Source organism: Pleurodeles waltl, chromosome 5 (assembly GCF_031143425.1).
Source record: "Pleurodeles waltl isolate 20211129_DDA chromosome 5, aPleWal1.hap1.20221129, whole genome shotgun sequence".
In the NCBI taxonomy this organism is placed as follows: Eukaryota; Metazoa; Chordata; class Amphibia; order Caudata; family Salamandridae; genus Pleurodeles; species Pleurodeles waltl.
The window spans coordinates 1587024078-1587048838 of NC_090444.1; the positions used below are offsets into that span (position 1 = coordinate 1587024078).

At 46.0% G+C, this 24761-nt stretch overlaps 1 protein-coding gene across 2 annotated transcripts in view; it reads right to left on the minus strand.

Moving 5' to 3' along the window:
• MBOAT2 (membrane bound O-acyltransferase domain containing 2) overlaps nucleotides 1-24761 on the minus strand; it is an 841228-nt gene that overhangs the window by 391851 nt on the left and 424616 nt on the right. The window lies entirely within an intron of this gene.

The following is a 24761-nucleotide window of genomic DNA, read 5'->3' on the forward strand; positions in this document are numbered from 1 at the left end:
TGAAGCACTGCACTGATCACCAGAAACATGCTTACATAATTTACAGCCTCCTTGGAATGTCTGTGTCAAATCTGCCCATTGAAATCACGGTCAGCTTGAAATCCATGAGGGACGCCAAGCCCTCTGGTCAAAACAGTCTGAAGATTCTGCCAGTCAATGGGTTGGTCAATATTAGAAGATCTTTAGCAAACTCTTGAAACAACCAGTGGACAAGAATCGGAGGAGGGCACCTGTTGGTAGCAAACATCTTCATGGCACAAAAATACAGATTGGGACTTTCTCTTTATTGGGAGAGTCTTTACTTCCAAAGGCCAGGCTAGAGTCGAAAACAAATAACGTGTACCAAAAAGGAAAAAAAGGTACTTTCAGAAGAAGGTAAACTAGAAGAAATCCCTAAAAAATTAAACAGACTGATTTGGAGAAGAAAAAAACATTAAACCTATGGAGTTGAGATCTTCACCTCTGGTGGCATATCCACCCTATTTAAAGTCACATGATGGGCAATATCCATGCGGTGAAAAAGCAATTGATTCCTCAGCTTCACCATGCTGGAAGTTAACACCAATAGAAACGGTGGCGTAGTAACTGCATGATAATGAGTAGATGGACTGTCACCATGCGAGATACACATCCCTTTGTGAAAGAGGACCGCAGAAAAGGTGGCAGACGTCCACAGAAAGGTGAATATGTTGCGCCTAACACTATAAAATAAACCAGTCGTGTTGGAAAAAAATGTAGGAGTACTCGGAATATATCCCTATTTTATGGATACATTGTACTGCTCAAATTTACTGGTGGAAATGCTGTCTACAGTGACCAAGAATGAATTTTCGACCACAGAGGTTTTCTCCTCAGAATGGCTCTTCTGATGGCAGGGAAATGTGTTCCTGTTAGACTATATCATCACAAAGCAGCATGTTTTGATCTGCCACTTCAATGGTAGAGGTAATTCCTCCAACATGTATGACGGATAATCAAAGAACCAAACTATTATCCAAGCCCTCATTGTCAACAGTTCAATACAAACTGTTGACACTAAGGGGAAATAATAAGTAAAACATATTTGTACAAGTATCAAAATCTATCACCAGAAATTGGAAGTGCTGAAAAGAGTAACTTTTGGCCCACGCTAGGGAAATTTTTACATGGTCTGATGTTCCCTACACCAGTAAACCACTGGTACTTTCTGTGCTCATAAAAGAGTCAAATGCGAGCAACACAATGTTAAATCTAAGACCTTACACTCTACCTAAAAAATCATCAGTTAGCACTCCCAACTAGAGCATTTTTTATTTCCAAGCATTATCATTTAAATTTTCTCAGTATGATTTTATTTGTTTCTTCAACTGTCTTCAATTGCACATGTTGTTCCTTTCATGCTCCATCTTCCTTTGCACAGTTCAACTTAAGCTTGGCTAAACTAATACACAGTGAACTTGGTGGTTGATTGCTGTTGGTGAACAGCCTAGGCTAAGTGTCATGGGAGCGAAGCACAGTGCATACAGCCTCAATCCTCTCCCGCCGTGACTTCATCACACACCACACTGCAGGGAGGGGGGAATTATTTGCATCTGTATACTGTTGTGGGGGTTTTGCATTCCTGACGCATTTTTGCTATTCTTGTCCTGTCGTTTGTCTTGTGAGCTACGTGGTGAATGCACCTGCTTTGCTTGTTTCTGTGCTAGTTGAGCTTATTTTCCTTCACAAAATATGCAAAATACCTTTTCTGGCAGGCGTCATCAAGCTAATGTGAGTATTGCCTGCTTCTGTGTGTTTATGCAGAATTTTTAATTGTACTGTGGTTTGTGGTGAATAAGGAAGCATGTTACGTTATCGCTTCGCGCATTTCCTGGTTCTGAGGTTATATGGTTAAGTACAGCACCTTGTAAAAAGCTTCACAAGTTCCACTGGCCTCTATAAATGATTTATAAGCGCACAACCGATATCTATTCTTTACACGGTTACAGAACGCTGCCTTCCACTAGACGTGTAGCTTGTTTCCGTCAGCAATATCGGAGGGAAAAACAGGTGAAAACCTGGAACAAAAGCGCTGCTAACTTGGATGCCTGCCAGAGTGTAAAATACCTGCTTCCAGGTTACAAAAGTCACTCACTGTACCTTGCCAAAAGAAACTGCCTTAACATTTCCGGCGTACCTACCTAACTTCATTTAAGAATTCCTACATTTATCAGAATAACAGGATACCACGTTACACAATTAGGCAGAAATAATCAACACAGTACTGGCAGGATGGAATGCCGCAACAATAGACTGGCCTTTGACACTGTACAAGATTGTAGATAAATGGGCAAGACATTTACAGTGCGAAATAATATTGGACCACTAAAGAAATGTTAGAGTACTACAATTAATGTGGAACTTCAAAGAACAGATTTCTAAATTATTATTACTATTTTGAGGTTCAGATCGTACAAACTGCTTAAGCTGGTGATGCTGGCTTCCAGTAGCGAGTTAGTGGGAGTCCACAGAAGTCTAAAATGTAAAACAACTGCTGCTATAGTATGCAAGTCATCCCACCCCACAGACTGATCCCAATCCACAACATAATTTATCAGTAAATGTAGGTTTTCACACACCAATGACTTGCGCAGTTGCTTTGGGCCAATGTCGATCCTACACCATACCATAAATATTAGTTCCACTGGGACAATCTTCATGGCCCCAGAGAAGGAAATTGATCAAACTGAAAGGGGTATTTTGCCACAATCATTCGGATAGCCGAGCAAATGGAAATAGGCGTTCTATCAAGGAAATCTCATTCTCCCAGTCTCTTGCACATCTGACTCTAACAGCTGCTTTCAACCCATACAGAGGTACTAATCGCCAACATCACTGGCATAGACAGGGACACTTCCTCCTTTTCTAGGGGTCTTAATTCACCCCAATCTAGGAATGCAAAATAGAAACCACTGAGACAAAATACGATTGAGAGCAGGTGTGAGGGAATAACCCTACCATGTCCAGATGAGACATACCAGTTTGGGTGGGCCAACTTTTACTGCCCGTCTAGGAGTCTCATGTCAGAGATCTGTAAATATAGGCTTGACAGTAAGTTCCATGACAGGAAGGAAACGGGTCCTTCAATGCTCTATCGTGAAAAAAGAAAAGTACATGTGTTTTGCCTCGATCACAATATTCCATTAATGTTTACATTTTTATTTTCAGTGTCTTTTAATTTTAGTGTACACATTACAGCAACAGGAAATTACTGCCTCCTTGCTCGCATATAAAAGAAGAAAGAAAACAAAGACGGGCTCCAACAACCCACCGGTCTTTACTCCCACCTCTCTAGCCATCTTCTGCTATTTAATGATTTGTCTCTCTTGCTCAGGATTTTCCTCCATCTATCATTTCCAGTATGGTTTGATGATCAATGCTTAACAGAATTCTGCTTATTGCCAACAGAACCCTCTTCGATGATTATGTACAATTCGCATTTGATTTGTGCAGTTCAGCCTTCCAAAGTTTCTGTGTATCTCACTAGTAGTCCCCAGGGACAAGGAGGCAGAGCTACAATATCTCAAATACCCTGAGGGGCCCCAAGATGAACCTATTCTGGGAAAATATACTGAATGCAGTCCAGGAGGTCTTTGCCACCCAAACAGCAAGGTATCCAGAGGTACTGGATTTGGGAACTGGATTTGGGAATCCCATCAGAAGAAATATTTCTTATATGTGCGAGAAAGGTAAGCTTATATGGCAGCAGCAAAACTAGACCCACTAGCATCGTGGGGAAAGGCAACATTACCAACTGAGGATGTATAATGGGGAAGTACATGGTCACTCTTGGTGCTTTAGAAACTGACATGTATCATTAAGGAGCGGCTAATGACATTTGAAAATGGTGAGATGAATCAACAGAAGCAGGTCTTGTGGTTCACGGACGGATAATGGAAATAATTTAATAATAATCCTGTACCCCCGCCAAATTAGGGTAACTACACTTTCAAATGTTACTAGCCTGCCGTGGAGCGCCTATCAATAAATAACAGCCCTCCCCGGTAGAGCTTGCACTCCAAAGTGTTACTGTGACATCAGGCGGCTACAACAAGCCTCCTCTGCTGAGTATGTGATATGCCCATGCTACCTCACTCACATCACATTTCCACTCTTGCCCTTGTCAGCCTAGTGCAAAAGGAGTCTGTAGAACTTGGCATCGTTCGGATGCGATCAGCATGCAGAGATGCCACCATTTCTGTTGCTCTCGGCATGCAACAGATTGCACCAAATGTTGCATAGTTTTTTTTAAATACTTTTTCCGGGGAGGTTAACCCCTGGCATCATATGTTGCACGTTTCTGAACTGCCTCTATGGTTGAACAGCCGGAGGGCTCTCAGAGGTGCTACGCTTTGGGTTCCCCACTCGTCATGTCGTACCGCCACCTCGAGATCTTTGTGATGGACGGGGAAGAAGCTTCGAAAGGGGAACAAACAATACAGGGGTGATTCTGAAAGGAACAGAGCCCACTTAAACTAGCACTCCAGCAGAAGAGTCCCAAACATTGTAAAACCTCACCAAGTTAGCACAACAATGATAATAAGGCAGGAGGCTTAGGTAAAACAAATCTGAGGGCAACGAAGGATAAAGCTTCTCAGTGAATGTTAACACGTTATCATTGAGAGACCGCCATTTCACTTGAGGGAGTGCCATTTCAATCTCTTGATAAGAAAGGGGGCAGGGCGCATCACAGGTCTAGGCGCACTTTCTTCATCGCTATCATGGAGATGTGGAGGTACATTTATGTGAAAAACTGGAATTTAGGTTCAAAAGATAAATACATCTCACAAGCTGCAGCTTTAATGCTGAAAACACAAACGTAAACAATCACTCACCATACAGAAGAAAGGACCTTCAAAAGTAACTGTACACCCAGCAGTTTATGACACCAGTTTAAGTGCACCCAGCAGTTTATAGCGCCAGCTAACATACTGCGACCTCACAACGAAAGGACCAATCATTAACTTTAAATAAATAAAAACAAAAGTACTGCCCAACGTCCATTCTTCCGGTTGGAACGCACTCCACTGTTCTCTTCTGAGAAAACCACAGACCCTGAAGTGAAGAGCCAACAAACCAAACCAATCCTGGAGCTGCTCTCATGCCGTTTTCAGCATAAGAGTAGCGCCATGACTGGTTAGAGCAGGCCAACACAGAGCTCCTTCCCAGACTCGAAGCATGTGCCTGCAGTCCGCCAGGCTGTTACACAGCTGGTATATTGGTGTGGGCTGAAGTGTTCATTTCTGGCTGGCTGACGAAAGACAACCAGCCAATCTGGCATGCGCATTTTAGGCAACTGATTTCTGCTGCTAATCAGCAGCAGGATGGGCCCTGAGATGAGACACAGTGAGTGCACTTAATTAAAATGATCACGCCCATGCAGCTGCTGCGCTCACAGCAGGCGAGGCCACGCTCCTCCACCCTAACGGAGGAACCGCTGCTGGTATTATTCATGAATAGAAGACATTGTTCATGAAGATCTAGTTTACTTTAAACCAAATAATACCCACTTAAAAAGGGTATTGTATGAATTCAACAACCCTCAACATCCCATCAATAATCCATACCAAAAGCATTCTGGCCTCAGTATTTTACTATGTCATCGTATATTCTACATATGTACTCTGAATATGAACAAAAATTGACATATATGTTTTGAGTTGACACGTGCAAAGGTGTGGTCATAGTATATATTTAATAAAACTGATGCAGTGCTAAGTGCGAAAATGGAGGAACTGTGAAAACACCTACTGATATAAACATTAAATGCTCGTATTGATATAAAAACCAAATACTTTAGAAAAAAGATTTCTGATTTCTATAACAATGTCTGTCTGGTTATTACAAAGGGGGAAACGATTTACCTTGTTAAAACCATTATTGAAAAGACTGCTATGAGTGCAATAAGCAATGTGCCCTCCCCCGAAGTATTTGTTAAAATGTCTTTTAATTAGCCTTTTTTCAGCATAAACAGCACCAATTCCTCGAGCTCCTACTGAATTATAATTTTAACATATGTGATGGAGGAAGGAGGAACGTGTTTTTGTGTGAGTTTCTGTGCGTTAGACCTCTTCCTTAGGCTACGCATTAATATCGCTCTAATTCAATGGCTGTGGATGATAAAACCTAGACTTTTACCACACGGGGTAAAATTCTACTAACATACTCGGGCAGCGCCCACCGCCAGCTTCTCAGGCGCAAGCAATAAGAGAGGTTTGAGCAAATCACTCATTCACTATAGGGCCATCCGAATATTTGGCGTGTTATCTACTCATGTTGTTTTTAATCTGAAACGTATTTATTTATAAGGGAATTTTATTGGGTGCTAAAACTACCATTCCATCAACTGGAGTTCACCATGAAACATTCTTTGTGCATATCAATTATGAAGTGGCATTATTTTTACAGCTCATTTTGATTAAATTAGAGGCCATGCACATTTTCAAAAGAGCTATACATCTTCATTATATTATATAAATATAAAAACCCATTAAACCGGAATCTTCTCTTACACTAATCTGATTTTGCTGGGTTTGGGAATCTGCTTCGTAGTGAACACATCATGTTTTAAGGACACACATGCCTGATTGTAACCCAATTACTGCACTCATTTGTGAAGATTTCCACTGCTGTCAAAGAGTGGCTTTTCAAAAACTGTCAATCCTTTGTCACACTTTATCTTGAAATAAAGTCAACTAAAGGATTCTAATATCTTGCTGAACTCTATGGTCTGTTGAATACTTTTATTTTGACTTAATGACCGTGGAAATCCATGCTGAAGGTTCAATCTTAGCACAGAAAACGAATCCCAATACATACTCAGTAGGAATTCATTGCCAAGGAAACATTTATCTTATGTTCGGTACCAAGGCATTATCATTTAAAGATACAAAATATATTTTTATTTTAACTTCGGCAGCCTATATCTACAAACATTAAGGGTTTCAGAAAGTTCAGGATGCATTTTATCACATTGAATTAGAACTTAATGAAAGTTTTCCTCCAGAGCAAAATGTATGCCCTGGTGGTAATCTCTCTGCCTTATATCTTTTTGTTTACAATGACCTTTAAACCCCTTCCCTGATTATTAAGGTATCATGACACTTAGAATCTACTAAATGTAATGACCTTAGAGCGCCAGGTTCTAGTCTTCTCCTGGGGACTCGAATTCCCACTCAAACGCTTCTTTTGCTGAACTAATGATCGTCGGTTACGCAGCCTTCAGTAAGTTCCCAGTGGTCATTTCAATTTAGGATGCTTGCGTCCCTGAGAGATCTAACAGTATTATTGAATGTGATGGTAAAGCTTAATGACGCCCTTCTTGCAAGTGAAAGGCAACACGAATGATACACGCTAAATGAGCTAATTTCAGGAAAGTCTTGGATAGCTGAAGAGAAAGTTTTCAGAATTTTTACCTAGCATTGTTTATCAGTGGTAGGATAACAGATGACAAGCATGCAATGTGCTCTTCCTATGAAAGTATAAGTTAGGTCTACAAAGTCTAGCTTAGCCAGGAAAGAAACCTTGCAATGTTTAGGCCTTTTGGATCTAAAACCGACTTAGCAACCTAAGACCAATTAAGGCTTTTATGACTGGAGATGAAACAATACATTAGAAATAGCCCCTTCTTTGTTAATATGGAAAGCAGTTTACTAATTATTCCCAGTTCAGCAGCCACAGCTTGCATTTACCACAGCTCCTCCTAACTCCTGATAGAGCCGCGTCTCTGCATTCGAATAACAGATAATACGGGTGCATGTACACTAACAAAACACGCTCCCGGAATTACAGCAGTGGTTGTGAAAACTAGTACCGTATATTAGCAGATTTTCAATTTCATTCACACATCCGTAGGGCCACAAATGCGCCTGGCTGCATCATGGCCTTAAGAGTCCGCATCAGTATGGCACACAAGCTTCTTACGCTCTCGCAAGGCACAAGTGGCCAACAGGCGTTCCTTCAGCATGGGCCTTTGTGATTCCTGGCACTGTTGGCAGTAGAGTACCAACTAAATACAATGGCTCTCTGCCCACTGGATTACAACAAGGTCCTTAGGCACGGTGACAGCTGGAGTATTGTGTGTGAACAATGCATGAGTCATAGCAGCAGCTAGCAAGAATGTCTGAATGACTGCGGTCTACATGAGCACACTTCATCCTTTCATCAGCAGGCTCCCTCAGCTCTCCTCACTATACATTCTTTTTCCGCCTTATATTCCTTTCCTTCCTTTCACTGCCTAATTTAAGTTCATTTTCTTCAACAGCCATCAACTTAGATCATGGGTTAAAACTTTTGAGCGACACCCACGCGCGACCAAAATCAAATACTCAGCCTCAGGAGGGCAGTTACTTGTGCACAAAGTATGCGGCGCTAGAAGTCTGACAGAGTAACTAACGTCAATGGAATCGTGTCTGAAATACTTATTTAATTTAACAAATTTGTGAAAAAATATTATTTAACTTGCATAAAAACTGAGCAGACTTTGATATTATGGAGTTTCTATGGTGGATAAATATTTTTGTACCAATTCTCTTCTCCTTCCCTGTGACTTTGATGGTCCCTTACTATTTAACTTGCCCCTTCTCTGTCTCAATTTGTGAACAAAAGGTAAGGTAATTAGCGCCATTAAAAACACATTCTCAAAATAAGCCCAACTCTTAGAAATACGATTTTACATCATGACTGCTTTTATATATATGGTTAATGCACAGATGTTTCCATTTCTGCCTGAATGAATGTAATGTCTACAACTGCATACCGTGCTCAAAATCTCTTTTTATCATAGTTTTCATATATTTTGCTTTCTCACCTTCCTTTCACTCCATTTCGCAATTAAATCTCTGGGCCTGATTACCATCTTGGCGGACGGGGTTACTCTGTTACAAACTTGACAGATATCCCGCCTGCCGTATAACGATTCCATCATAGAACTATGGAAATCGTAATAAGGCGGACAGAATACCCGTCACCTTTGTACGGAGTATTCCATCCACCAAGATCATAATCAGGCCCTCTGTTTCTATTCACTCCAGCGTTCATAGGCCTTCTCTGGCCTTTTAGTTCTTTGAACACATTAACATTATTTAAAACAGAGGTATTTCTGCCACCTACGAAATATAAACAAAAGAAACGTTTGACTTTTTACAGATAAGCAGCAGACCATGGAGGTGCAAATTTAGATCATTATTGCAAGCAGACGAGCGTGACCAACTTTCCTATGAGGCACACACTGAGTCAAATGAGGCACATCTAATATTTTAAATAGGATTTTTTAATTGTGGATATTCTAAAACATTAAGGCCCTTATTATGACATTGGTGGTAAAAGCCGCTTACCGCCGTGCAGAAGACCGCCACCACACCGCTGCGGCATTCCACCACAGCTATTATGATCCACAGTTCAGAATCCGCTAAAATTCAGACACCCACACAAGTTCGCCGCACCAAAGGTCAGTGATAAACTGGCGAAAACAAAACCTCCACCGTCACGCCAACAGAAATACGCCCACACTATCACGACTCACAAATCCACGCAGTGGTCTTTCAACTGCGGTATTCCATTGGCGGTACACACCGCTGCGCTCAAAATACAGCCACATTGGACAATTCCAAATACACACACCTGATACACATACAAACACCACTCCCACACACCCAATACACTATAAAACACACACCCACAAACCCTTACGACAACAAATCACGACCGAAAGCCAGAGAGAGACACCGCCATCAACAACACTAGCATCCACAGGCACACAACACCATCACCCACATAACTTCCACGCACCTCACACAACACCCCACTACATATCAGCATACTTATCACCCCACACACCACCCCACACATCACCTACACCACCCCATGGCACGGCAAAGACACCCCAGGTTCTCGGAGGAGGAGCTCAGGGTCATGGTGGAGGAAATCGTCCGGGTAGAACCACAGCTATTCGGATCACAGGTGCAGCACACCTCAATTGCAAGGAAGATGGAGCTTTGGCGCAGAATAGTGGACAGGGTCAACGCAGTGGGACAGCACCCAAGAAATCGGGAGGACATCAGGAAGAGGTGGAACGACCTAGGGGGGAAGGTGCATTCCGTGGTCTCCAGACACCACCTGGCGGTTCAGCGGACTGGCGGCAGACCCCCACCTCCTCCCCCACAACTAACAACATGGAAGGAGCAGGTCTTGGCGATTCTGCATCCTGAGGGCCTCGCAGGAGTAGGTGGAGGAATGGACTCTGGTAAGTCACCCTCACCCCCATCACTCCTACTCCTCACAAATGTCCCACTATCACAAACCACACATCCCAACACCAAGCCCTGCATGCAACACCAAAGCATGGATACCCATCCCTGAAGCATGCCCACTGCACATACCCATACACCCCCCTAAACCATCATCACACAAGGTCTCACACAGGAATGCTAGCATTGGGGTACACGGTCACCCACCCATTGCACACCTTGACACACACAGATGCAATAATCATGCCTTTATACCCCTGCAGGACCCCTACTCAACGTCACCGGACAGGAGGGTCCACACATGTCCACACCACCAACAGAAGAGGCCCACACTGATGACAGCACCTCTGTCCAACTGGATCTAGATGACCAGCCCGGCCCATCGGGGACCTCGGGACAGTCGGTTCCCCACACCCAGTCACAGGCCACTACAGAGCTTCCCCCCTCTGGAAACACCAGCACAGCACCCACCCAGCGGGCCCATACCTCAGTCCCCAGGACACGTCAATCAGCAGTGTGTCCACCCCTACAGGGAACCCAGGCTAACCCACCACCCCAACAACAAAAGGGACCTGGGGGCAGTGGTAGTGGGCACACGGTCCAGGGGACGGAGGCCCAGGAACACAGGGGAACTGGGAGGGCTGCTGTGCGACAGGGGGCGGACAGGCCCAGGGAACCGACTCTCCACGAGGCCCTCTCCTCCATCATGGAAGCCTACCACCACTCCCAGGAGACGATGGCAACGGGACTGGCCAAGTTTCAGGAGACCCAGCGCCTGACGGAGGAACAGTATATGGGCTTCAGGGAGGAACTCAGAACCATCAATTCCACCCTGGGCACCATCGTAGGGGTGCTGAAGGAAGTACTCAACACCAGGAGGGACACTGTGGCACTACAAGGGGCCCCTGACACTAGCCTGGACGATGAACTGCCCACCACCTCCGCCGGCGCTAGTGGACAGGAGTCACTGCCACAGGACCACCACACCAGCACCCCACCCCCTGCAGAGGGAGAACCACCTCGCAAATGGTCCCTGAGATCCAGGAACAAGACAGAGAACGATGCCAAGACCCCCGCCAAGAAATGAGACCACCCTGATTGTCATCCTACTGTCCCACTTTGTCACCCTGTCCATCCTTAAACTGCCCCAGCTCCACTTCCTATGCCCATTTGGGCAATGCACCTGTGAGACTAATAGACTGGACTCTGCCATGGACATTCCTCCGCAATCACCCCTCACCATTTTGCTACCCCCTCCAATTTTGAGCACTAAAATAAACACCCTTAAAGAACAAAACAATCTGGAGTCTGTCTGTGATTTCAGACTACTGTATTAGCAATAACTGTGGCAAAAACTCTTTCATTTGTAATGTCAACATACCTATGTCACACAGCTCTAGTCCATGAGGAATCAAAGCAGATGTCACACTGTGGGACCCAGATCTGTGAAATCGTAAGGGAAAGTGACAACTCAGTGACCATACACTGGGTGAAAAAGACAGACAGTAGAGAGGTAGTAGTGTATAAGTACATGTAGTAGGCAGGTTTGTATTCTTACCTGTTTTTCACTGGAAATATTGTTGGATCACTGAGTCCCTGTTGTCTATGTCTTCTTCCTCTGCTTCCTCGTCTTCACTGTCCACAGGCTCCACAGCTGCCACAACACCGCCATCTGGACCTCCTGCAGAAAGGGCACCTGTCGTCGTAAAGCCAAGTTGTGAAGCATACAGCAGGCCACGATGATCTGGCACACCTTCTTTGGTGAGTAGAATAGGGATCCACCTGTCATATGGAGGTACCTGAACCTCGCCTTCAGGAGGCCGAAGGTGCGTTCGATCACCCTCCTATTTCGCCCATGTGCCTCATCGTAGCGTTCCTCTGCCCTTGTCCTGGGATTCCTCACTGGGGTCAGTAGCCATTACATGTTGGGGTAACCAGAGTCACCTGCAAATGGCGAGGGACAACTGTTAGACACACACTAACCTGGAGGGATATCCCCCAGACCCAGACAACCATTCCCACTGACTAGCTTCCAGGTGCTCACCTAATAGCCACACACAGTGCCTCTGGAGTTGACCCATCACATAAGGGATGCTGCTATTCCGCAGGATGTAAGCATCATGCATTGAGCCAGGGAACATGTCATTCACATGGGAGATGTACTGGTCTGCCAAACATACCATCTGTACATTCATCGAATGATAACTCTTCCGGTTTCTGTACACCTGTTCACTTCTGTGGGGGGGTACCAAAGCCACATGTGTCCCATCAATGGCACCTATGATGTTGGGTCCCAGGGCATAGAAATCACCTTTCACTGTAGGCACCTCCTCAACCTGAGGGAAAACAATGTAGCTCCGCATGTGTTTCAGCAGGGCAGACAACACTCTGGACAACACGTTGGAAAAAATAGGCTGGGACATCCCTGATGCTTTGGCCACTGTAGTCCGAAATGACCCACTTGCAAGGAAATGGAGCACTGACAGCACCTGCACTTGAGGGGGGATTCCTGTGGGATGGCGGATAGCTGACATCAGGTCTGGCTCCAGCTGGGTACACAGTTCCTGGATTGTGGCACGGTCAAGCCTGTATGTGATTATCACGTGTCTTTCCTCCATTGTCAACAGGTCCACCAATGGTCGGTACACCGGAGGATGCCGCCATCTCCTCACATGTCCCACTGGACGGTGACTATGAAGGACAACAGCGAGCACAGAGTCAAACAACTCAGAGGTACGTACCCACAGCTTACACAGAACACCATTCATACTCAAAAAGTGTCCTATATGTGTGTTGAGTCTAGGCCCAGGTATGTGTGACACAGTTGAAAATGAAGCCATGTGGGCCCCTGAAATGGCAGCTGCCTGACCTCTAAAGTGGGTCAATGGGATGTGAGGTAACTGCGCTGGCGTTGTACACAGTCGCAGTAGGCGGTCGAAGACCACGGCGCAATGCTGCATTGGTTAACATTGGACCCTATGGGTCCCAGGAGCCAATGACGATGTACGCCGGCGGTGACGGTACGCACCGCCGCGGGCGTGACCGCCATTTTCTATCTGTTCAATCCCTCGATACCTGATCTTCAACAGGAGAGGGCCAACACTGCAAGTGCTGCTGTGACCTCAGTCTGGAAGAGACAATGGCTCGAGTGTCTGGGGAAAGGGCCCCTGCCTTCACATCAGAGGAGTTGGAGAAACTTGTGGATGGGGTCCTACCCCAGTACACGCTACTCTACGGTCCTCCAGACAAACAGGTAAATACACTGGGAGCATGATGTATGGGCTATGCCTGTGTGGAGAGGGGTGGATGTAAGAAGGAAGGGGGAGAGTGCGGCGTGCGTGAAACGACGGTGAGTGCATGTGCCACATGGCAAGGGTAGGGATGGGGGCCTATCACTTTGACGGTGCAGTTGGTAATAACTTTCTCTTCCCCCTGTACAAATCATGTAGGTCAGCGCCCACCAGAAAAAACATATTTGGCGTGCCATCGCCAAGGACGTCCGGACCCTGGGGGTCTACCACAGACGGAGCACCCACTGCCGGAAAAGATGGGAGGACATTCGCCGCTGGAGCAAGAAGACGGCGGAGGCTCAGCTGGGGATGGCCTCCCAACGTGGGAGGAGTGCCCGTCGCACCATGACCCCCCTGATGTTCAGGATCCTGGCGGTGGCGTACCCGTAGTTGGATGGGCGCTTGAGGGCATCACAGCAGCCACAAGAGGGTGAGTACACTCGCATTCTGCTGACTTTGCGTGCAGTGGAGGGGTCTGGGTGGGGGAGGTGGGCTGTGGGTTTTCCTAGGCCAGGGCGAGTTCCGTAGGCAACGTCCCTCCATAAGGCAGGCCATGTGGCACCCCAGCCCACCTCTGTAGAGTGCCAAGTACACCTAGTCATGCCCCTGTGTCATCTATGTGTGCAGATGTCGTCCATAGCCTAGTAGGCCATTTCCCAGGAATTGAACAGCGGAGCCCAAGAGCGCGGCGTAGTGCAGGGGGCTTCTGTGTCTGTTGTGTCTGCCAACGGTAGCGGTAATGCATGCACTCAACATGTCTTTCTTCTGTCATCCCCCCACCTTTTTGTGGTCTCCCTGTTCTTGTGTGCATTAGCATCACCAGGCGGAGGAGCAGTGGCACTGGAGCACGAGGGAGCTACATCCCACATGGCCATGGAGGGCCACACTACGGACTCAGAGTTCACCAGTGGGACAGAGGGCAAGGGGAGCTCCACGGCGGGGACAGGAGCTGAGACCAGCGACACAGACTCGTCCTCTGATGGGAGCTCCCTTGTGGTGGCGGCAACATCTGTGCCCCCCCCATCTACAGGTACAGCCGCCACCCCCCCCTTCCAGCACCGCCCTCCCAGCAGCCCCTCAGCCTTTGCCCTGTGCCCGCTCACCCGGGAGGGTGGGCATCACCTTCGCCACAGGCACCTCAGGCCCTGTCCCAGTCACCCCTGCTGCCCTCAGTGAGGAGGCCATTGACTTTCTCAGGTCCCTCACTGTTGGGCAGTCTACCATTTTGAATGCCATCCAGGGTGTAGAAAGGCAGTTGCAACAAACAAATGCATTCCTGGAGGGCATTCATTCTGGTCTCAGCACTGATGGCAGCCATTGTCCCTGTGTCTAGCCTCCCCCCTCCAACTTTCTCCACCCTGACCCAATCCCCTGTACATCAGCCTATCCCAAGCACACCTCTAGACCAGCATGCACACACGTCAACACACAAGGGAAGCTCAGGCAAACATAAGCACCACACATCCCACAGGCACTCACGCAAGCATCACACACATGCAGACACACCAACATCCACTGCCTCCACTGTGTCCCCCTCCTCCTCGTCTCCCTCCTCCCTCCCTGTCTCGTCTACACTCACACCTGCATGCACTACCTCTACAGCCACTACGTCCCTCTCCAGCACACCCACCACCACACCCCGCTCACGTGCAGTCACCACCCCCACTACCATTCACACGTCCCCTGTGTCCTCTCCCAGTGTGTCTGTGACGCCCCCTCCGAAGATACACAAATGCAGGCACACACCCACCCAACAGCCATCCACCTCACGACAGCCTCCAGCGCATGCACCTTCACCCAAAGTTAGCAAACAAATACCTCCTACAACCACAACCTCTTCCTCCACTCCCAAACCCCCTCCAGCTACCTGTCCCAGTGTGTCAAAAAAACCTTTCCTGTCCAACCTTGACCTCTTTCCCACACCTCCCCCACCCAGTCCGCCTCATAGGTCCCGAACTAGCACCTCAGCCACAACATCTCTGGGACCAGTGGTGCCTGTAGTCACCAGAATCTGGAGTGCACCGGCCACCAGGGCAGCCAGTGTGGCACAGAGCCACAGCACTGACAGTCCCCCACCTGTGAAGCATCAGAAGTTGGCCAGTGCCCGGCGGGAGAGGGGGAAGACTCCAGCCACCAAAGCCGCTCCCAGGGGTCCCGGTGGGAGTGTGGAGTCAGCTGTGACACCTTCCAAGGTGGGGAAAGGCCATAAGAAACCCGGCAAGTCTGGGAAGAGCAGCACGGCGGAGAAGACCGCCATCATCCCCGCTGCCCAGGAGGCCACCGCCAGCACCAGCCTAGCTGCCCAGGAGGCCACCGCCAGCACAAACCCAGCTGCCCAGGAGGCCACCGCCAGCACAAGCCCCACTGGGCCATGAAGGACCGCCAGCACAAGCCCCGCTGGGCCATGAAGGACCGCCAGCACAAGCCCCGCTGGGCCATGAAGGACCTCCAGCAAAAGCCCCGCTGGGCCATGAAGGACCTCCAGCAAAAGCCCCGCTGGGCCATGAAGGACCTCCAGCAAAAGCCCCGCTGGGCCATGAAGGACCGCCAGCAAAAGCCCCGCTGGGCCATGAAGGACCGCCAGAAAAAGCCCCGCTGGGCCATGAAGGACCGCCAGCCCAAGCCCCGCTGGGCCATGAAGGACCGCCAGCACAAGCCCTGCTGGGCCATTAAGGACCGCCAGCAGCTGAGTCCCTGCAATGGAGACCGCCGTCTCAAGCACCGCTGAACAGGGCACCGCCGTCTCAAGCACCGCTGAACAGGGCACCGCCGCCTCAAGAACCACTGAACAGGGCACCGCCGCCTCAAGCACCGCTGAACAGGGCACCGCCGCCTCAAGCACCGCTGAACAGGGCACCGCCGCCTCAAGCACCGCTGAACAGGGCACCGCCGCCTCAAGCACCGCTGAACAGGGCACCGCCGTCTCAAGCACAGCTGAACAGGGCACCGCCGCCTCAAGCACCGCTGGCCCATGAGCGCCAAGGGCACTGACACTACTGAGTCCGTCATGGCAGAATGAAGCACTCTGGGCACAGGGCCCCGTCCAGAACCAGTGGAGAGATACATCCACTACCTCTGTCCTTAGCAGGATGAAGCACTCTGGGCACAAGGCCCCCTCCAGAACCAGTGGAGAGATACATCCACTACCTCTGTCCTTAGCAGGATGAAGCACTCTGGGCACCATGCCCCCTCCAGAACCAGTGGAGACTGTTAGCCACTTGAGAGACTGTGGCTTTGCAATCCCCAGGATGGAACAGTGGGCAACCCACCCACTGTAGAGACTTGAGACTGTGGCTTTGCACTCCCCAGGATTGAACAGTGGGCAACCCACCCACTGTAAAGAATTGAGAGACTGTGGCTTTGCACTCCCCAGGATATAGCAGTGGGCAAGCCACCCACTGTATAGACTTGAGAGACTGTGGCTTTGCACTCCCCAGGATTGAACAGTGGGCAACCCACCCACTGTAGAAACTTGAGAGACTGTGGCTTTGCACTCCCCAGGATTGAACAGTGGGCAACCCACCCACTGTAGAGACTTGAGACTGTGGCTTTGTACTCCCCAGGATAAAGCAGTGGGCAAGCCACCCACTGTATAGACTTGAGTCTGTGGCTTTGCACTCCCCAGGATGGAACAGAGGGCATGTGGCCCCCTCGTGGATTTGGCGTTGTGCACTCAAGCGGCTGAGGTGCCCCCCCTTTCCCTCCCCCTGAGGTACCTGTTTAGTTGCTGTCTGATGCCCCTGCAGTGTTCTCTCCGTCATGGTCGGGGATCTTGTGTGGGCCTCGCCCATACCGTGTGGGCCCAGTGTTCCACGGACTTAATTGGAGCACTACCTGGACTACTATGCTTGGTATATATTTTGTAAATGGTGTATGTATATTTTTTTGCCTACTTGATTTTAATATATTACAATGGTTACACTCATTTTCTATTGTCTTTGCATTCTTCCGGAGGGGTTGGGGGGTGTAACTGTGATGTATTAATATGCATTAGTGTGTGTGTTGTAGTGGGTGGGGGTGTTGCGTGTTGTGTGTGTATATCCCTGTTTCACCCCCCCATGTCGTAGGTGCAGTACTCACCGTGGTCTTCGCCGCCGACGTTCGTGCTCCTGGTAGAGGAGCAGGAAGACTATCGCAGGTAGAATATGGAGTTCCGGGTCCATGGTGTCCTCGTTCCTCGTGGGGTGTGTAGAGGTGAGCGTTTTCCCTTCGAAATTCCTGTTTCCGCCGTGTTTTTATCCACGGTGAATCCGCCCCGGAAAAGGTGGCGGATTGGCCTGTCATAATAGTGTGGGCGGTACATTGTCTCCCGCCTGTCTGTTGGCGGTGACCGCCGCGCTGTTTGTTTGTACTGCCGTGGCGGTCGGAGTGTTAAAGTGGCTGTCTTTGTTGGCGGTTTCCGCCACGGTCGTAATTGCAAAAATTTTACCACCGGCCTGTTGGCGGTCTTACCGCCGCTTTAACACCGTCCGCCAGGGTTGTAATGACCACCAAAATCTTTATTATTGATTTTATTACTAACAAATGAGAGCAAGATAATCCAGAACAATTAAATGAAATTTGTACAAAATTAAAACATAAGTACCAGTATAATCAGTAGTGGTCCTACTTGCTCGGGAGCCTAAAAAAATACCTGAGGAGATTTGTGCAAAAAATAAAAGATTTGGATTCAGTAATAACTTAATCAACTTCATTTACGTGAAGTTCCTAACAAAACTTCTCAACAAGATTCACAGGCTCCAGAACCAGCAAGAACATGTTTTAACTTAGGTGCAACCACATAAGTCTAGCCTTTAAAGTTCCTCACTGGCTCTTACTAGATACAATGTTCTGTTTCACCATGCACAAAAGTTATAGGGGAATACAACAGAAACTTTTGATCTGACTTTATTCACGCGTTTTCAAGCAGAAAAACATGGAATGGAATGCTAAACGTGTTGTCACTCTTAGCCATTTCTAAGCTCATTGGCACACCAATGCACATAAGTACAGTCTTCTCAACTTGCTAGCCACACTACATTACCTATACATCGTGCCTTCCTCATGCACAACTTATACCCTATCATAATACATCAGTTTTAGCATGTTTTATCATAGCATTCATAAGAACACTCATGCCATCTGAAATTTCATCATTTATGAGAAGATTGTGCATGGTGGAGGGCTGAGTTTTAGTTAATGTAGTGTGGCTAGCAAGTTGACAAGACTGTACAGAGGTGTACAAATTATATTCATTTTAATGTAAGAGGAAATTATAACATTAAGTAATAACTGTAAATCGATAACTACAACTTTATAATTTCTAAGGTTTATGTAGTTTAAGTTGGGTTTGTATAGCAATAATAAACTAAGTTTTCCCAACTATAACTAAGCTTTAACCTTTGCTTTTTTCATTGAATTTGTTTTCTATCATTAAATAGTTTTTACTGACAACACAAAGTCAATACATCACAGTTTTTCTTTTCATGTGTTTTCAGACCAACTACCTTTTCGGATACATTACTATCATCATTACGGCTTGTCAATTTTTTTTCGTTTGTATGTACTCCATTGAACACAACCAGTAAAGGTTTCTCTATTTCACGTTCAATTCCAAGACTGGTTATATATATTTTTAAAAATCTAATGGGACAAAAAGAACTTTTTTTTCAGTGCTCGTACTAACTGATAAGGCTGAAATGTCCCAATTTTGGGTTGCATCTGACTATAGTTTAAAGTGAACTGTTTGAATTAAAATGCTTTAATGTAAATTCAGTTGCAGTAGTTCTAAAGGGGATTGGATACATTTTCAAACTGTTATGAATTGCATGTGAAGGCATGAAGTTATGGTCTAGGTTTCCAAGGCAGTAATTGAAGATTACATAATATTTGCAAAGTTCATACCTTTCTTTTGCAAGTAGGAAGTGAGTTACATTTTCCTATTGAATTTTATCCTCATTTTTTTCAATGAGGTCAAAATTTTTATTTGCTTCTAATAATGTGTTCTTCAGCAACAAATGCAAAGCTGATTAGGGATTGGAGAAATAGTTATTTTGAAATTCAACAATATCCATTTTGTAATTGCTTAAGTCCATTAATGGATTTTTTATTTTATTTTCAGTTAAGGCAAGGTCTGGACAATTATTGTTTCCAGAGAGTGGATCAAAGTACTTATATTGGATATAGAATGTAATATTGTTGGCCTGTGCCTGATTACAAAGTAGTAGAGCATAATGTAGTGCTTTCAATTGCAATGATGGTGTTTTGACAATGTATAATGTCTGCACAAGTTTTCTTACTGTTGAATGAAGTGTATAGAGCACTTTGATATGATGGAATGTGGTGTTAAACAAGTGATTTCTCAAAAAACCTAAAGAATGTCTAAGTTTTGTAGCAGTTTGATTTTGTAAAGTAGTGATGACATTTTATGTCATTAGAAATGCCCTTAGCTTCGGAATTGTTGTGTCTCTGATATTACAAATAGAAGTGCATTTACAATAATATAGAGGGCTGTGGTTTGTTTGTCCTGTTAGTCTTCTACAGATATTGGCTTTTTTTTTCCTAATTGCCCTATAAGAAGTTTAGTCTTATTAGTTGCTTCTACTGTAGTTTTATGTATTTTATAAGTGGAAATTAAATGGTCAAGGCTTTTGACTAGGATTCATAATGAAATAGAGCTCTATTGCTTTCCAACAATCTACCAATGCCCACTTCAAGTTCGACTGGTTGCAGAAGTAAAGAAATCCAAATAGATCTCCTGATCTTTAAATGCTTTCACTGACTACATCTCAAAGCAAGAAATTATGTCAAGATTGTAAAAAATACACACTGTTCTGACTCCCTATCTAAACTCAAGCTGATGGGTGGGAAGTCAACAGAAAACAATATCACCTAATTCTTGAAACACCCAAAATTTACAAAACAAGCATTCTCAGAACTAGCTCCTAGACTGAATATAAAAAAACAAAATTCATTACCGTCGGTAACAATCTTTTTGTTGTCTTCTGGTGGGACTGAAGAAATGATTAGACGAGAAAATCCTGTAGCACTGAATTTGTAAAATTACCGACACTTCACAAGTCGGAATCCAGACAATGTTTGGCCAACGTGTGGTGGAATGCCCAGGTTGCACTCTACAAATCTTTGCAATAGGAACACCACTTCCCAAGAGCAGATGTAGAGGGTTTGGTCCTGGTTGAATGGCCCCTGATTCCCTCTGGAGGCTTCACAAGAGTGCATAACGTCTTTATGCAAAGAATGATCCAGTGACACAACGTCTATTTCTGGACTGCTTTTCCTTTCATGTTCCAAATAGAGTCTACGAAAAGCCAGACATCAGGCTTGGTATATCTAGAACACTCTATGTAAAAACTGACCAGTCTGCTGGGATGCAACCGGGTTAGCCACTCGTCCCTCCTCCTTTGTGGGATGTAGCCCAAGATTAAAAATGGAAAAGGTGATGGACCTTCCAGGTTAAAGTGGGAAAAAGCAAAAAAAGACCCCATCAAAACTGTCAAAACTACTCTGCTTACCGTCCTCTACAAGGACCTTTATCGCTGGGGAAATCCATAGATCTCCTGGTTGAGGTGTCTTAACTGCCTTAAAATGAAGTTTCTACCCTGCCTATTATATCTCCTCTAGAGCCTTTCCCTTGCCATTCCCAAAACAACACAAATCCAGATATGCAACAAAATGCTTTACTTCCGCTGGGGAGGGAAGTCACTTCAGGTGGTTCAGGCGACATTATATAAACCTGCAGCAGAAGGTGGGTTAGGGTTCCCACCTATTTTAACTTACATCCTGGCAGCTTAGATTCGTCCCTCATTGGACTGGAATCATGACCTAGACCACAAGCCATGGGTGGAGATCGAACAGACCTTTTATGTGACTTCTCTAGACGGCATTCTATGGCTCCCCAAGATAAGGAGGGCTCAAGACCCACTTCTCCCATTGACATCTATCTTACTAGCTTATTGCCATGAGGTTTGAGGGAGTCTTAATTTCCGGTTATATCCCTTTGCGACCACCCCGTTGTCCTCCAATGAGGACTTTCCGCAAGTATGGCCTATCCTGGCTCTTTTTGCTGGGCTCAATGGCGATCCCCCCAAATTGAGGGACTTCTACGAAGATGGGGATCTACGGACTAATGAAAATCTGAGGGAAAAGTTTTCCTGTCTCAGTAGGGATACATACAGTGTAGGGAGGGAGCTGCACTGGGCCGGACGTCCTGATGATCGCCTGGCTATGCAACAGGAGGAGGCACCTATAGAAACCTTGTACATTTCTAATGTCAGACATAAAGGCATATCCTTCTTAAACCTCTACATACTTAATCTAACCCGCCCAAGAAACATGCCTATATGAAGCACTGGGAAAGAGAACTAAATGTGGACATTATAGACAACACGTAGGAAGCATTATGGAAAAAGGCTTCTATGTCATCTTTATGTCTCTGTTATAAAAAAAAAAACTCCCAAAAACTCCTCACTCTGTGGTACTTGACGCTGTGCGCCCACACAAAAATGTTCGGAAGTTCTGACCTATGCTGGAAAGGAAGTGGGGAACCGGGTGCATTTTTGCACACACGGTGGGTGTGCCAGAGAGTACAAACATTCTGGGACGAGGTCTTGTGCATGGTCCACACTATCACCAATGTCACCTTACCCTGGGGTCCCCTGATGATTCTCTTTAGTGACCCAGAAGAACACACAACCCTTCCCTCATCAATTTCCCAGGGGAGTTTCCTCTCCCACCTGCTTCTGGCAGCATGGCTGTGCACAGTGCAAACTTGGAAGTAGGATCAGGCCCCAAAGCTGAATTTGTGGTCAGGAAAGATATAGAATCTATTCGCCATGAAGACGCTCACTACCACATGAAGGGACAGGGTGGCTAAATTTGATGCCTCATGGCGTCTTTTCACAACACATATATACAGGATAGAATAGGGTGCATACACTTTACCATTTCTAAAACTTTGAGGGCCTTAGGTATATGGGTACTATCCCCCCCACAGAATCAGAAGGTGACCGCTAATGCCCTAAGCTTCTCTTAGGGCTAACTTCACTGTGCTGTCGGGACACCCTATTATATGACAGTTCTGTCTTTATTCTACACTAACATGTGTATGGCAGGTTTTTTTCTTGTACCTTCTAATGCCTTTATGACTCACAGAGGGGGAGGAATGTGCAGGCTGTCAAGGTATCAAGAACACTGTTGGCCTTCCCCTATTCGCTTATTTTGTATAACTTAGGGGAAGGATGTGTGATAATGCTCCTGCTCTCTAATCTTCTCCGATATTGATGAAAATGCTACAAAGTGTATGCGTTTTGTTTCCCTACAAAAAGATGTTAAACTGTCAACACTAGACTGAAAGCACATTTAGGAATGAACATAGGGGGGATTGGTGGATCTAAATTTGTCAAACATTTAAAGAACTTCATCTCAAAAGGGGTTTTAAACAAGGGAAGGACAAGCCAAAAAAGCAGAGGAATGGTGACAAAACTACCAAGTATCCCTTCAAACTGCTAAACGCACAACACCGCTAAGCCAGCAGGAGTGTAAAATGAAGGATCGCCAATAGGCAGGCCTGAAAGCCATACACATTCTCTTCTGCACACCAGATGACAAACTTGCTCCACCTTCCAGAACAGATTGTTTTCATGGATGGGCAACATGCAGACAGAATGACATCCACCACCACTGATCGCAGCTGAAAGGAGTTCAAATGTCCTCTCTCAATTTCCAGGCATACACGTGGAGGTCCTGGAGAAGAGGAGGTTCCCCCTGCCCAACTTCCTGCTGCTCCAGCACTTCTTTCTTCAGCAACAAAATAAAAAACAAAGGGCAACCCGGTGTTAGTGAGAACTTGGAAAATGTAGTAGTAGACAACAGTGGTTTCCTTGGATTCACTTAAAAAGAAAACTGGATTTCTTAATAAGGACGCCAGAATGTACTAAACTTCAAAAAACATTCAGGAATGGCAATCATTTTAAAAAGTAGAACTACTATTGATATTTGTTCAGTTGACTATAAAAAATAAAATAAAGTAGGTGCTCCACATGATCGCGCAGTGACCACCGAGAAGATGTGAATGTGCACAGTGGATCAATAAAGGTAAAATATAATACTGGCAGTGCAAATCAATTTCTAATAACAGTGCAGACCCCACAACCAGTTCAGGCTCCATAACTATGTAGATTAACTGTTCGTCTAGTATAGTAAACAATGTTTTGCAAAGCAAATACGGTATTTTACCTTTATTTTTATTGACATTGAATGAGTCCCTGATCAATGGCAACTCAAACGACCATCTCAGGCCTAAGTTAAAATAGCTTGGTCTCCCTCTCTTTTATGGATTTAGGGTGCCTACATGGTAAAGCAGAAATTATGAGAACACGAGTCGTGATCTGACTCCGAGCACCACAGGTAGATGGGATGAAGGTCTGTGATGTATGTTTGTCCATCACAACCATGGCAGGGCTTAGAGCCTGACCACTAAGGGGAAGACATCCCTAGCAACGCACCAAGATTGAATTGTAGGGAAATTGTTTACTGTTATGTAACTTGAGAGAGCGAGAGAAATTGAGTTCCAGCGCCACGTCCAAAGGCAGGGAAAAAACAGTGGCGGCTCCTCCGCTAAGGAAGAGGAGAGTCACCCCAATGCTTTGTTCAGTGAAGAAAAAGGAATAATAAAATGATAATAACCCAATGTTGTTATCATTTTATTTTTCCACAGAAGCCAGGTTAGGACAGGGCGGGTTGGGCTGGAGGATGGGTGGAGTGCACAATAAGTGTGCATGACCGTTTGGCTGGCCAAACGGTCATGCACACTTAGCATTTCTCCACCCGGCTGTATTGCACAGACTGACGCCAATGTGGGGCCAGTGCTCTCTACCAGCTTGAAAGAGCTATTGAAAATGTACATAATCTGCCTAGTGTCTTTAATATTAAAGACTGAGGAACCTGCAAGTAGAAGTATCCATCCGATTTAGAGTTTTACATGTTGTATTACTTGATACATTTGTAGCTGTACCTGTCAATCAGCACTATCACACTAATCTACTCATTATTCTGATCAGCCTGAAGGACTCCCTTCAGATTGTGGTGAGGGGCGTCTAAAACTCATATATCTAAGAGCTATCCCTAGCTTTTAGAAGGATCTGAGGCCCCCTGATGGATTCTGCCTCCATGTGTAGGAGCAGGAGCCTGTGTTATGCCCAGACCTTAG